The sequence below is a fragment of the Cupressus sempervirens genome, chromosome 1 (assembly GCF_028749045.1).
Source record: "Cupressus sempervirens isolate cs-2001-9-10 chromosome 1, ASM2874904v1, whole genome shotgun sequence".
NCBI classification, from domain to species: domain Eukaryota; kingdom Viridiplantae; phylum Streptophyta; class Pinopsida; order Cupressales; family Cupressaceae; genus Cupressus; species Cupressus sempervirens.
Window position 1 is genome coordinate 607,235,111 of NC_143118.1, and position 14,770 is coordinate 607,249,880.

General features: G+C 47.3%; 1 pseudogene; it reads left to right on the plus strand.

The window, feature by feature from the left end:
* LOC149578988 (25S ribosomal RNA) overlaps window positions 1–620 on the plus strand; it is a 3,071-nt pseudogene extending 2,451 nt beyond the window's left edge.
* The last annotated feature ends 14,150 nt before the right edge of the window (window positions 621–14,770 follow it).

Here is a 14,770-nt window from a genome sequence, read left to right on the forward strand (position 1 = left end):
TTCAAAATTTGAAGCTAGAGGTGTCAGAAAAGTTACCACAGGGATAACTAGCTTGTGGCAGCCAAGCATTCATAGCGACGTTGCTTTTTTATCCTTCGATATCGGCTCTTCCTATCATTGTGAAGTAGAATTCACCAAGTGTTGGATCATTCACCCACCAATAGGGAATGTGAGCTGGGTTTAGACCGTCATGAGATAGGTTAGTTTTACACTACTGATGATCTGCGCCGCGAGAGTAATTCAACTTAGTACAAGAGGAACTGTTGATTCACACATTTGGTCATTGCGCTTGGTTGAAAAGCTAGTGGAACAAAGCTACCGTGTGTCAGATTATGACTGAACACCTCTAAGTCAGAATCCACGCTAGATGCGGCGCATATCTCTCTCTGGCTGCATCGTGACCCGCAGTAGGGGTGCTCTTGCACTCCCAAGGGCCCGTGTCATTGGCCATCTCTGATCAGCGCACTAGCCCATTGGAGCAACCTTGGATATTAATTTCAAGTGATCGACAAGAAGAATCTTTTGCAGATGACTTAAATAAGTGACGGGGTATTGTAAGTGGCAGAGTGGCCTTGCTGCCACGATCCACTGAGATTTAGCCCTCTGTCGTATCGATTCGTAAAACCTTTTTCAACTTTGTGGTGGGTGGGGTTTGTAATTTGTGCGAGGGCGAGAAAATCTCCCAAGTGCCAAATTCTAGGTGGGGGTGGGGTTTGCAAGGTTTTTTTCTTGCGAGCTCGTAACAATCTCTCAGGTGCCAAATTCTCGGCGGGTGGGGTTTGCAATTTGTGCAAGTGCGGGAAAAATCTTCCAAGTGCCAAATTTCAGGCAGGTGGGGTTTGCAATTTTTTGCGAGGGCAGGAAAACTCTCCCAGGTGCCAAATTTTGAGTGGGTGGGGTTTTGTGAAAATTTTTGCAAGGGCGGAGAAATCTCCCAAGTGCCAAATTCCCGGCAGGTGGGGTTTTTGTAATTTCTGTCGGGGCGGAAAAATCTGCCAAGTGCCACATTCCGGGCGGGTGGGGTTTTGTGAAAATTTCTGCGAGGGTAAAAAAATCTCCCAAGTGCCAAATTCCCGGTGGGTGGGGTTTGCAATTTCCGACAGGGCAGAAAAATCTCCCGAGCGCCAAATTTTGGGCAGGAGGGAGGGGTTTTGTAGAAATTTCTGCCAGGGAAGAAAAATCTCCTGAGTGCCAAATTTTGGGCGAGTGGGGTTTTGTAAAATTTCCACGAGGGGGAAAAAAATCTCCCGAGTCCCAAATTCTGAGCTGGTGGGGTTTGCAATTTTCGGAAGGGCGGAAATATCTCCCGAGTACTGAATTCCCTGCGGGTGGGGTTTTGTGATTTCCACAAGTGCGAAAAAGTTTTCCAAGTGCAATTTCCATGTGGGTTAGGTTTGCAATTTCTGTGAGGGCAGAAAAATCTTCCAAGTCCAAATTTTGGGTAGGCGGGGTTTTGTAATTTCCAAGTGCCAAATTTCAAGCGGGTGGGGTTTGTAAATTCTGCGAGGGCAAAAAAATCTTCCAAGTCCAAATTTCAAGCGAGTGGGGTTTGTAAATTTTCGTGAGGGCAGAAAAATCTTCCGACTGCAAATTCCAGGCGGGTCCCTGGGTTTTGTAATTTTCGCGAGGGCAGACGACTCATGTACGTGATCCAAAATCAGTCAACTTATTTTTTTGGTTAATGCCCAAAGTTTTGAACTCAAATCGAGTTGGCTACCCCAACTCGAATCGCCTCCAAATTTTTCGTACAACCCATGTCACTGTGCTTGACTTGATTCTAAGTGCCCCGAGTCATGTATGTGGTCCAAAAGAGGTCAACTTTTTTTTTGGGGTGTTAATGCCCAAAGTTTTCAACTCGAACCGTGTCGGCAACTTTGACACGAATCGCCCCAACTACCCGAACCCTGACTCCAATCGCGTCGAGCCTTAACTGCCTCCAATTTTTTTGCACGACTCATGTCACCATGCTCGACATGATTCTAAGTGCGCCGAGTCATGTGCATGATCCAAAGGCGGTCAACTCTTTTTTTGGGTTAACGTCCAAAGTTTTCAACCCAAATTGTGTCGGCAACCCCGACTCGTATCGCCTTGAGCCTTAACTGCCTCCAATTTTTTCATAGGACTCATGTCACCGTGCTTGACTTGGTACCCCGAGTCATGTAAGTGATCCAAAAGTGGTTAACTTCTTCCTTCTTTGGTTAACACCCAAAGATTTCAACCCGAATCGTGTCAGCAACCCCAACTCAAATTGCCTCGAGCCTTAATCGCCAGCAATTTTTTCGAACCACTCATGTCACCGTGCTTGACTTGATTCTATGCGCCCCAAGTCATGTACGTGATGCAAAAGCGATTAACTCTTTTTTTGGCTAACGGCCAAAGTTTTCAAATCGACTCAGCTACCCTGACTCAAATTGCCTCAAGCCTTAACCACCTCCATTTTTTTTTTCGATCGACTCATGTAATTGCACTCGCCTTGATTCTAAGTGGCTCGAGTCACTTACGTGATCCAAAACCAGGTAACTTTTTCTTTTTTCTTTTTTTTGTCAAGTCCCAAAGTTTTGAACTCGAATAGAGTCGGATGCCCCGACTCGAGTCGTCTCCAAATTTTTCGCATGACTCATGTCACCATGCTCGACTTGATTCTAAGTGCCCTGAGCCGTGTACGTGATCCAAAAGCGGTTAACTTTTTCTTTTTGGTTAACGCCCAAAGTTTTCAACCCGACCTGCCTCGACAACCTTGACTCGAAGCGCCTTGAGCCTTAATGGCCTCCAATGTTTTTGCATGACTCATGCCACCGTCGACTTTTCGCTCGAATCATGTCACCCAGGGCACCTCGATGCTACGTTACCCGAGCCTTGTGCGCGATCCAAAATTGGGTAACATTTTTTTTTGAACTCCCAAAATTTCATTCTTTTTTTCCTTACGAGGCCTATCATGATCTCTTTTTATAAAGAAAATTCTCAAATCGGATTGTTTCGGCTACCCTACCTCGAATCTAGCTAGCTAGGCATAACGCGTCGAGTCGGCTCAGCAATACGTGAACTGAAACTTGTGCGTGATCCAAAAGTGGGTAACTTGTTTTTTTTTTTTTTGTAATGCCCAAAATTTAGCGCTTTTCACAGTACAGGGCCTCCCATGATTTTTTTTGTTTTTTTTTTTTTTTCCCCTCGTCGACCCACTTTGGCGACCTAGTCAGGTCGCCTGAAGCTGGGGCGACGGAGATGGGTTGAGCTAGTCAGGTGACCCAAGTTGGGTCGACCCAGGTGTGCGATCCTAGCTGGGACAACAAGTCGATTCTATAAGTTTGCTTTCCAATTTTGCTAGCCAGGTCAGCTCACCAAGTCATCTAACCATGTGGTCTTTGCCAAATCAAGAATTGACTCTTTAAGTCTACTCACAGCTCGTCAAGCCGGCTCACCAAGATGACTTACCATCTTGCCTCACCAAGTTGCCCCACCAGGTCGCCCCTTCTTTAAGACCGCTCACCATGTCGGCTCCCCAAGTCAGCTCACCGAGTCGACTATTCAAGTTGCCTCACCAAGTCAACCCCTTAAGTTCGCTCACCAAGTCAGCTCCCTAAGTCAGCTCACCAAGTCGAATCACCTAGTCATTTTACCACCTTGCCCTAGGAGGTGTGCTCGCCAAGTTGCCCCACCGAGTTGCTTCTCTACACCCACTCACCATGTCAGCTCACCAAGTCAGTTGTTCAAGTACATTGCCAAGTCAACTCTTTAGGTTTGCTCACCAGGTCAGCCAGCCCAAGTTGCCTCTTTAAGTTCGTTCACCAGGTCGGCCCGCCCAAGTCGCATCAGTGGGCTAACTCACCGAGTCACCTCACGAAGTTGACTCTTTAAGTGCGCTCACCAAGTTAGCTCACTAAGTCGACTCACCATCTCGCCTCGATAAGTTGACTTGTCAAGTTACCCCACCAAGTCATCACCTCTTTAAGCCCGCTCACCGTGTTAGCTCGTCAGGTTGGCTCACCAAGTTGACTAATCAAGTAGGCCCACCAAGTCACCTCAAGGATAGATCCTCACCATGAGTTGCCTCATAATGTTGACTCAATGAGTCACCTCACCATGTTGACTCTTTGAGCCCGCTCGCCAGGTCACCTCACCAAGTCGACTCGAGTACGTTGCCAAGTTGACTCTTTAAGTTTGCTCGCTAGGTCAACTCGCCAAGTCAGCTCACCATGTCATCTCAATGAACCAACTCGCTGAGTTGCCTCACCATATTGGCTCTCTAATACCACTCGCCAAGTGACCCCACCAACTCACCCCATTAGGCCCACTCACCACATCACCCGGTTAGGCCCACTCTCACCAAGTTGACTCTTTAAGTCTGCTCATAAAGTTGAGCCACCAAGTACTCTCACCAAGTCAACTCTTTAAGTCCTTTCATCAAGTCACCCCACCAAGTACTCTCACCAATTCAACTCTTTAGGTCTATTCATAGAGTCACCCCACCATGTTGACCCTTCAAGTGCATTCATCAAATCACCCCACCAAGTTGACTCTTTAAGTTCATTCATCAAGTCAACCCGCTAGGTCAGCCCACAAATCAATCTCACCAAGTCGACTCTTTAAGTTTGTTCATCAAGTCACCCTGCCAGGTCGGCCTACCAAGTGGACTCTTTAAGTTCATTCATGAAGTCACTCTGCCAAGTCATCCCACCAGGTTGACTCTCTAAGTTCGTTCAGCAAGACACCTTGCCAGGTCAGCCCACCAACTACTCTCACCAAGTTGACTCTTTAAGTTTGCTCACCAAGTCACCCCGCCAGGTCGGCCCACCAAGTACTCTCACTAGGTCGAATCTTTAGGTTTGTTCATCAGGTCACCCCACCGAGTACTCTCACCAAGTTGACTCTTTAAGTTCGTTCATCAAGTCGCTCCGCCAAGTCGGCCCACCAAGTACTCTCACAAAGTTTACTCTTTAGGTTCGTTCATCAATTCACCCTGCCAACTCGGCCCACCAAGTTCTCTCACCAGGTTGACTCTTTAAGTTCGTTCATCAAGTCACCTTGCCAGTTCGACCCACCAAGTAGTCTCACGAAGTCAACTCTCTAAGTTCGTTTATCAAGTCATCCTGCGAGGTCTACCCACCAAGTACTCTCACCAAGTCACCTCGCTAGTTTGAACCACCAAGTTGACTCTTTAAGTTCGTTCATGAAGTCACCTAACCAAGTCGGCCCACCAAGTCGGCTCTTTAAGTTTGCTCATCAAGTCAAGTGACCAGGTTAGCCCACCGAGTACTCTCACCAAGTTGACTCTTTAAGTTTGTTCATCAAGTCACCCGGCCAGGTCGGCCCACCAAGTCACCAAGTACTCTCACCAAGTCGACTCTCTAAGTTCGTTCATCAAGTCACCCCGCCAAGTCGACCCACCAAGTTTAATCTTTAAGTCCGTTCATCAAGTAACCCCACCAAGTACTCTAACCAAGTTGATTCTTCAAGTGCATTCATCAAGTCACCCGACCAAGTACTCTCACCAAGTCAACTCTTTAACTATGTTCATCAAGTCACCCCACCAAGCACTCTCACCACGTCAACTCTTTAGGTGCATTCATAAAGTCACCCCACCAAGTCGACCCTTCAAGTGCATTCATCAAGTCACCCCACCAAGTACTCTCACCAATTCGACTCTTTAAGTCTTTTCATCAAGTCACCACACCAAGTACTCTCACCAAGTCAACTCTTTAGGACTGTTCATCAAGTCACCTTGCCAAGTCGACCCTTGAAGTCCATTCATCAAGTCACCCCACCAAGTACTCCCACCAAGTCGACTCTTTAAGTCAGTTCACAAAGTCACCCAACCAGGTTGGCCCACCAAGTACTCTCACCAAGTCAACTCTCTAAGTCTGTTCATCAGGTCACCCCACCGAGTACTCTCACCAAGTCAACTCTTTAGGTCCATTCATCAAGTCACCCCGCAAAGTCGACCCTTTAAGTTCGTTCATCAAATCACCCCACCAAGTCGACTCTTTAAGTCCTTTCATCAAGTCACCCCACCAAGCTAACTCTTTAAGTCCGTTCATCAAGTCACCAGAACAACTACTCTCACCAAGTCGACTCTATAAGTCTGTTCATCAAGTTGGCCCACCAAGTACTCCCACCAAGTCGACTCTTTAAGTCCATTCATCAGTTCACCCCGCCAAGTACTCTCACCAAGTCAACTCTTTAGGTCCGTTCATCAAGTCACCCTCCCAAGTCGACCCTTTAAGTCCGTTCATCAAGTCGCCCCGCCAAGTACTCTCACCAAGTTGACCCTTGAAGTCCTTTCATCAAGTCACCTCACCAAGTCGACTCTTCAAGTCCATTCATCAAGTCACTAGAACAAGTACTCTAACCAAGTCGACTCTTTAAGTCGGTCCATAAAGTCACCCCACTAGGTCGGCCCGCCAAGTACTCCCACCAAGCCAACTCTTTAAGTTCGTTCATCAGTTCACCCCGCCAAGTACTCTCACCAAGTTGACTCTTTAAGTCTGCTCATCAAGTCGAGGCACCAGGTACTCTCACCAAGTCAACTCTTGGAGTCTATTCATCAAGTCGCCCCACCAAGTACTCTAACCAAGTCGATTCTTCAAGTGCGTTCATCAAGTCACCCAACCAAGTCGACCCTTCAAGTGCGTTCATCAAGTCACCCCACCAAGTTGACTCTTTAAGTTCATTCATCAAGTCACCCTGCCAGGTCAGCCCACAAATTACTCTCACCAAGTCGACTCTTTAAGTTCGTTCATCAAGTCACCCCGCCAGGTCGGCCCACCAAGTGGACTCTTTAAGTTCGTTCATGAAGTCACTCTGCCAAGTCGGCCCACCAGGTTGACTCTTTAAGTTCGTTCATCAAGTCACCCCGCTAGGTCAGCCCACCAAGTCGACTCTTTAAGTTTGCTCACCAAGTCACCCCGCCAGGTCGGCCCACCAAGTACTCTCACCAGGTTGACTCTTTCATTTTGTTCATCAGGTCACCCCACTGAGTACTCTCACCAAGTTGACTCTTTAAGTTCGTTCATCAAGTCGCTCCGCCAGGTCGGCCCACCAAGTACTCTCACCAAGTCGACCCTTTAAGTTCGGTCATCAACTCACCCCGCCAGGTCGGCCCACCAAGTACTCACACAAAGTCAACTCTTTAGGTTCGTTCATCAATTAACCCTGCTAGCTCGGCCCATCAAGTTCTCTCACCAGGTCAACTCTTTAAGTTCGTTCATCAAGTCACCCCGCCAGTTTGACCCACCAAGTACTCTCACAAAGTCGACTCTCTAAGTTCGTTCATCAAGTCACCCTGCCAGGTCAGCCCACCAAGTACTCTCACCAAGTCACCCTGCTAGTTCAACCCACCAAGTCAACTCTTTAAGTTCATTCATCAAGTCACCTGGTCAAGTCGGCCCACCAAGTCGACTCTTTAAGTTCATTCATCAAGTCACATGACTAGGTCAGCCCACCGAGTACTCTCACCAAGTTGACTCTTTAAGTTTGTTCATCAAGTCACCCGGCCAGGTCGGCCCACCAAGTCACACAGTTCTCTCACCAAGTCGACTCTCTAAGTTCATTCATCAAGTCACCCCACCAGGTCAGCCCACCAAGTCGAATCTTTAAGTTCGTTCATCAAGTCACCCCACCAAGTACTCTAACCAAGTCGATTCTTCAAGTGCGTTCATCAAGTCACCCGACCAACTACTCTCACCAAGTCGACTCTTTAACTATGTTCATCAAGTCACCCCACCAAGCACTCTCACCATGTCAACTCTTTAGTTCTATTCATAAAGTCACCCCACCAAGTCGACCCTTCAAGTGCGTTCATCAAGTCACCCCACCAAGTACTCTCACCAATTCGACTCTTTAAGTCTTTTCATCAAGTCACCACACCAAGTACTCTCACCAAGTCAACTCTTTAGGACCGTTCATCAAGTCACCTCGCCAAGTTGACCCTTGAAGTTCATTCATCAAGTCACCCCACCAAGTACTCCCACCAAGTCAACTCTTTAAGTCAGTTCACGAAGTCACCCAACCAGGTAGGCCCACAAAGTACTCTCACTAAGTTGACTCTCTAAGTCTGTTCATCAGGTCACCCCACCGAGTACTCTCACCAAGTCAACTCTTTAGGTCTGTTCATCAAGTCACCCCGCAAAGTCGACCCTTTAAGTTTGTTCATCAAGTCACCCCACCAAGTGCTCTCTTTAAGTCCTTTGATCAAGTCACCCCACCAAGCCAACTCTTTAAGTCTGTTCATCAAGTCACCAGAACAACTACTCTCACCAAGTCGACTCTATAAGTCTGTTCATCAAGTTAGCCCACCAAGTACTCCCACCAAGTTGACTATTTAAGTCTATTCATCAGTTCACCCCGCCATGTACTCTCACCAAGTCAACTCTTTAGGTCCGTTCATCAAGTCACCCCGCCAAGTCAACCCTTTAGGTTCGTTCATCAAATTGCCCCGCCAAGTACTCTCACCAAGTCGACCTTTTAAGTCCTTTCATCAAGTCACCCCACCAAGTCGACTCTTCAAGTCCGTTCATCAAGTCACCAGAACAAGTACTCTAACCAAGTCAACTCTTTAAGTCCGTCCATAAAGTCACCCCACCAGGTCGGCCCACCAAGTACTCCCACCAAGCCGACTCTTTAAGTTCGTTCATCAGTTCACCCTGCCAAGTACTCTCACCAAGTTGACTCTTTAAGTCTACTCATCAATTCAAGCCACCAGGTACTCTCACCAAGTTGACTCTTTGAGTCCATTCATCAATTCATCCCACCAAGTACTCTAACCAAGTCGATTCTTCAAGTGCGTTCATCAAGTCGCCCCACCAAGTACTCTCACCAAGTCGACTCTTTAAGTCCTTTCATCAAGTCACCCCACCAAGTACTCTCACCAAGTCAACTCTTTAGGTCAGTTCATAGAGTCACCCCACCAAGTTGACCCTTCAAGTGCGTTCATCAAGTCACCCCACCAAGTCGACTCTTTAAGTTCATTCATCAAGTCACCCCACTAGGTCAGCCCACAAATTACTCTCACCAAGTTGACTCTTTAAGTTCGTTCATCAAGTCACCTCGCCAGGTCGGCCCACCAAGTGGACTCTTTAAGTTTGTTCATGAAGTCACTCTGCCAAGTTGGCCCACTAGTTTGACTCTTTAAGTTCGTTCATCAAGTCACCCTGCCAAGTCAGCCCACTAACTACTCTCACCAAGTTGACTCTTTAAGTTTTATCACCAAGTCACCCTGCCAGGTCGGCCCACCAAGTACTCTCACCAGGTCGACTCTTTAGGTTTGGTCATCAGGTCACCCCATCGAGTACTCTCACCAAGTCAACTCTTTAAGTTTGTTCATCAAGTCCCTCTATGAGGTCGGCCCACCAAGTACTCTCAGCAAGTCGACCCTTTAAGTTCGGTCATCAACTCACCCCGCCAGGTCAGCCCACCAAGTACTCTCACAATGTTGACTCTTTAGGTTTCTTCATCAATTCACCCTGCTAGCTCGGCCCACCAAGTTCTCTCACCAGGTCGACTCTTTAAGTTTGTTCATCAAGTCACCCAGCCAGTTCTACCCTCCAAGTACTCTCACAAAGTCAACTCTATAAGTTCGTTCATCAAATCACCTTGCCAGGTCAGCCCACCAAGTACTGTCACCAAGTCACCCCACTAGTTCGACCCACCAAGTTAACTCTTTAAGTTTTTTCATCAAGTCACGTGACCAGGTCAGCCCACCGAGTACTCTCACCAAGTTGACTCTTTAAGTTTGTTCATCAAGTCACCCAGCTAGGTCGGTCCACCAAGTCACCAAGTACTCTCACCAAGTCGACTCTCTAAGTTCGTTCATCAAGTCACCCTGCCAGGTCGGCCCACCAAGTAGAATCTTTAAGTCTGTTCATCAAGTCACCCCACCAAGTACTCTAACCAAGTTGATTCTTCAAGTGTGTTCATCAAGTCACCCGACCAACTACTCTCACCAAGTCGACTCTTTAACTATGTTCATCAAGTCACCCCACCAAGCACTCTCACCACATCAACTCTTTAGGTCCGTTCATAAAGTCCTCGACTCTCCTTTAGATCATGTTTTTCGATAACTCAATTTTGGAAAAGGTGAGGTAGTGGTTGCCGATCCATGGCGTATCTTTTTGGTGATTTTAATACTTGTTCTAAACGTGAGCCCTTGTCTAGCACTCCGGCATTGCTTGGTATAATGGCAATTTTCTATGGGTGCTCGGTGCTCTAGCAATTTGTCATGGTGTACTTATCATGGCTACATGGGAGCTTTAATATCGAAAGCTCTCAGCGAAAAATGGTGGCCAAGCCATGCTGGCCGACCCAATCTGGCTTAGCCATTTTTGTCGACCCGATCTGGCTCTTCTTTCTCACTCCATCGGCACAAATTCGGGAGTTGTTCGACAGCGGTTGTCATTCCAATGTGTCATTGCGGTGATCTGGAGAGCGATGCTAAGGGTGGGAGCTTGCGTCTAGCATTTGGGGATGTTTGTGCAAGCGAGTAGGGGAGCTTCTCTTATTGGAACCTCTCTGTGGCCTTTGAATATAGACCCAGTGCTGACGATATCGATGGATATGAGCCTTGGATTCTAAAATTGTTCAGCTAACATTGGTTTTTGTGAGAGATGGGTACGAAAGCACTTCCAGATCGATACGTGGGAGCTCCCTAAGATCGCCTCTATGCCAACTCGATTGGTACAACATTGGGAATGGTTCGACAGCGGTTGTCATTCCAATGTGTCATCGGGATGTCTTGGAACATGGCCTTTCAAGGGCGAGATCGCGTCTAGCACTTAGATTGTGCGTTGTCATAAGTGAATGGGGAGATCTCTTTGTGAACGGCGGCATGGTGATTGCAAGAGAAAATTGACTTAGTAGTCGGACCATTGGCCTCGGGCCATTGTGACGGCCTTGCAATTTCTCTATAATTGCAACCTATGTTTGCGCAGAAGCAGAGTTTGCATGTAAGATTGGCTTTTGTTATTGACAGTTCTAGGAGATGACCTCCGGAACTTTTGGATTGGGCCCCTTCAAGGTGAAATTCATCCAGTTGATCGGATGAGCTCGATGACCATTTCACTCCCTTGGCTCCATGAATTCAAATCCCATCCAGCTGCCGTGAAGCCATCCCAATTTCTCTATGTGAGGGCTCTCTCCCCAGAGTCATTCTCTTTGCAACAACTCCTTTGGCAAAATTTTTTTGGAATGGTTTGACAGTGGTTGTCATTCCAATGGTGCCATTGTTGTGGTTGCCTAGGTAGCGATCTGAAGGGTGAGCCATCGTCTAGCAGTTGGGCTGCGCATCACGGGTGACAAGGGAGCCTTTGTAATCAGAAGCTCCCCGTGACCATTCGATGAGAAGAGCCATTGCTTGTGTGAGAAAGGAAAAATGCAGCCTCAGATTCCAAATGAAATCAATGACATTGGATCTATATATAAGAGAGAAATGAAGCAGCAACCCGTTTGCTATGCGCAGCTCCCCAAAGTTGCTCGTCTTTCTCACTCCATTGGCACAAATTTCAGAGTTGTTCGATAGCGGTTGTCATTCCAATGTGTCATTGCGGTGATCTGGAGAGCAATGCTAATGGCGGGAGCTTGTGTCAAGCATTTGGGATGTTTGTGCGAGCGAGCAGGTGAGCTTCTCTTATCGGAACCTCTTCGTGGCCTTTGAATATATAGACCTAGTGCCGACTATATCGATGGATATGAGCCTTGGATTCTAAATTTGTTCACAGCTAAGATTGGTTTTTGTGAGAGATGGGTACAAAAGCACATCCCGATTGCTACGCGGGAGCTCCCTAAGGTCGCCTTTGTGCCAACTCGATCAACACAACATTGGGAATGGTTCGACAGCGGTTGTCGTTAAAATGTGTCATTGGGGGATGTCTTGGAAAGTGGCCTTTCAAGGGCGAGCTCACGTCTATCACTTGGATTGTGCGTCACGTCGCAAGTGAATGGGGAGATCTCTCTGTGAACAGCGGCATGGTGATTGCAAGAGAAAATTGACTTAGTCAGAGCATTGGCCTTGGGCCACTGTGATGGCCTGGCAATTTCTCTTTAATTGCAACCTATGTTTGTGCAGTAGCAGAGTTTGCAAGTAAGATGGTCCTTGCTCTTGAGAGTTCCAGGAGATGACCTCCGAAACTTTTGGATTGGGCCCCTTCAAGGTGAAATTCATCTAGTTGATCGGATGAGCTCGATGAGCATTTCAGTCCCTTGGCTCCATGAATTCACATCTCCTAACCGATGACAATCTTTTGCTCCTTAGACGACCTCATAATAAATTGGGTCATGGATGGCTATTTGGTCAGAATTTTCAACGATTTGGATTTTTATGGCGGATGTCGATGTGTTCGCTAATTTCTAATGTAGAGCGAGCCTCGCACTAATAGCTTATATAGGAGAGGTTGTTGCCCCGAACCTCTCCCGTGCCCCTCTCATTGATTCAACGGTGGTGTCAAGGTGGATGGAAATGTCGGATTTTGAAATGGTGGATGCCAACATTGAATCAATTGGAGGAGCATGAAGCCCACCCTCGAGGTGCTATTCCTCGACTCTCCTTTAGATCATGTTTTCTTGTCACTCAGCTGGCGCAATTTCAAAAAGTAGTTGGGCTGCGCGTCACGAGTGACAAGGGAGCCTTTGTGATCGGAAGCTCCCCGTGGCCATTCAATGAGAAGAGCCATTGCTTGTGTGAGCAAGGATGAATGCAGCCTCAAATTCCAAACGAAATCAATGACATCGGATCTATATATAAGAGCAGAATGAAGCAGCAGCCCATTTGCGATGCGCAGCTCCCCAAAGTTGCTATTCTTTCTCACTCCATCGGCACAAATTCAAGAGTTTTTCGACAGTGGTCATCATTCCAATGGTGTCATTGCGGCAAAATTTGTTCATAGCTAAGATTGGTTATTCTGAGAGATGGGTATGAAAGCACATCCCGATTGATACGCGGGAGCTCCCTAAGGTCGCCTCTGTTCCAACTTGATCGGCACAACATTGGGAATGGTTCGACAGCGGTTGTCATTCCAATGTGTCATCGGCGGATGTCTTGGAAAGTGGTCTTTCTTTCAAGGGCGAGCTCACTTCTAGCACTTGGGTTGTGCGCCGCATCACAAGTGAATGGGGGATGTCTTGGAAAGTGGTCTTTCTTTCAAGGGTGAGCTCGTGTCTAGCACTTGGATTGTGGGTCTCGTCACAAGTGAATGGGGAGATCTCTCTGTGAACGGCGGCATGGTGACTGCAAGAGAAAATTGACTTAGTCGGAGCATTGGCCTTGGGCCATTGTGACGGCCTCGCAATTTCTCTTTAATTGCAATTTCTCCAGAACTTTTTGGATTGCGCCCCTTCAAGGTGAAATTCATCCAGTTGATCGGATGAGCTCGATGACCATTTCAGTCCCTTGGCTCCATGAACTCACATCTCCTAACCGATGACAATCTTTTGCTCCTCTGCCGACCTCATAAAAAATTGGGTCGTGAATGGCTGTTTGGTAGGAATTTTAAAGGATTTGGATTTTTAAGGCAGTTTTCGATGTGTTCGCTAATTTCTATTGCAGAGAAAGCCTCGCACTAATAGCTTATATAGGAGAGGTGGTTACCGCGAGCCTCTCCTGTGCCCCTCTCATTGATTCAATGCCGGTGTCAAGGTGAATGGATATGTCAGATTTTGAAACGGTGGACACCGATGTTGAATCAATTAGAGGGGCATGAAGCCCACCCTGGATGTGCTATTCCTCGACTCTCCTTTAGATCATGTTTTCTTGTCACTCAGCTGGCACAATTTCAGAAAAAGGTTTGGCAGTGGTTGCCGGCCCTCACCACGTCTACATGGTGATTTTAAAACTCGATCTAAAATGGGAGCCCTCATCTAGCACCTCCATCTGGTGTTGCTTGGGTATTGCATAAATTTATGCCATCGGCGCGAATCCCCCAACGAATGCCTACACTTGGACCCTCTCTTAGATCACCTTCTTCGATCACTCGAGCGAAGCAATTACGGAAGAGACTTGGTAGTGGTTGCCATTCCATAGCGCGTCTGTTCAGCAATTTCGAATTTGATCTAATGGCGAGCCCTTGTCTCTAGCCATGAGGTGGGTGCTTGGCACTCTAGCAAAATTTTTTGCGTGCCTATCACGGTTAGAACGGAAGAGGTGGTTGCCACGTGCCTCTCCCTTGCCCCCCACATTGATTCAACGCCGCTGTCAGGGCAGATGGATATGTCAGATTTTGAAATGGTGGACATCAACGTTGAATCAATTAGAGGGGCATGAAGCCCACCCTCGAGGGTGCTATTCCTTGACTCTCCTTTAGATCATGTTTTATTGTCACTCAGCTAGCGCAATTTCGAAAAAAGGTTTGGCAGCAGTTGCCAGCCCTCACCATGTCTACTTGGTGATTTTAAAACCTGATCTAAAATGGGAGCCCTCATCTAGTACCTCCGTCCGGTGTTGCTCGAGTATTGCATAATCTTTTGCTATCGGCGCGAATCCCCCAATGAATCCCTAGCCTTGGACTCTCTCTTCGATCACCTTCTTCGATCACTCGACCGACGTAATTACGGAAGAGGCTTGGCAGTGGTTGCCATTCCACAGCGCGTCTGTTCAGTGATTTTGAAGTTGATCTAATGGCGGGCCCTTGTCTAGCCATGAGGTGGGTGCTTGGGGCTCTAACAATTTTTTGTGTGCCTATCGCAGCTACAATGGGAGCTTTGTTAACAAAAGCTCTCGGCAACCCTCCCCAATAGAAATCAGTGCTGCTGTTCGTGAAAGAAACCTTATTCAAATTTTTGGAATATT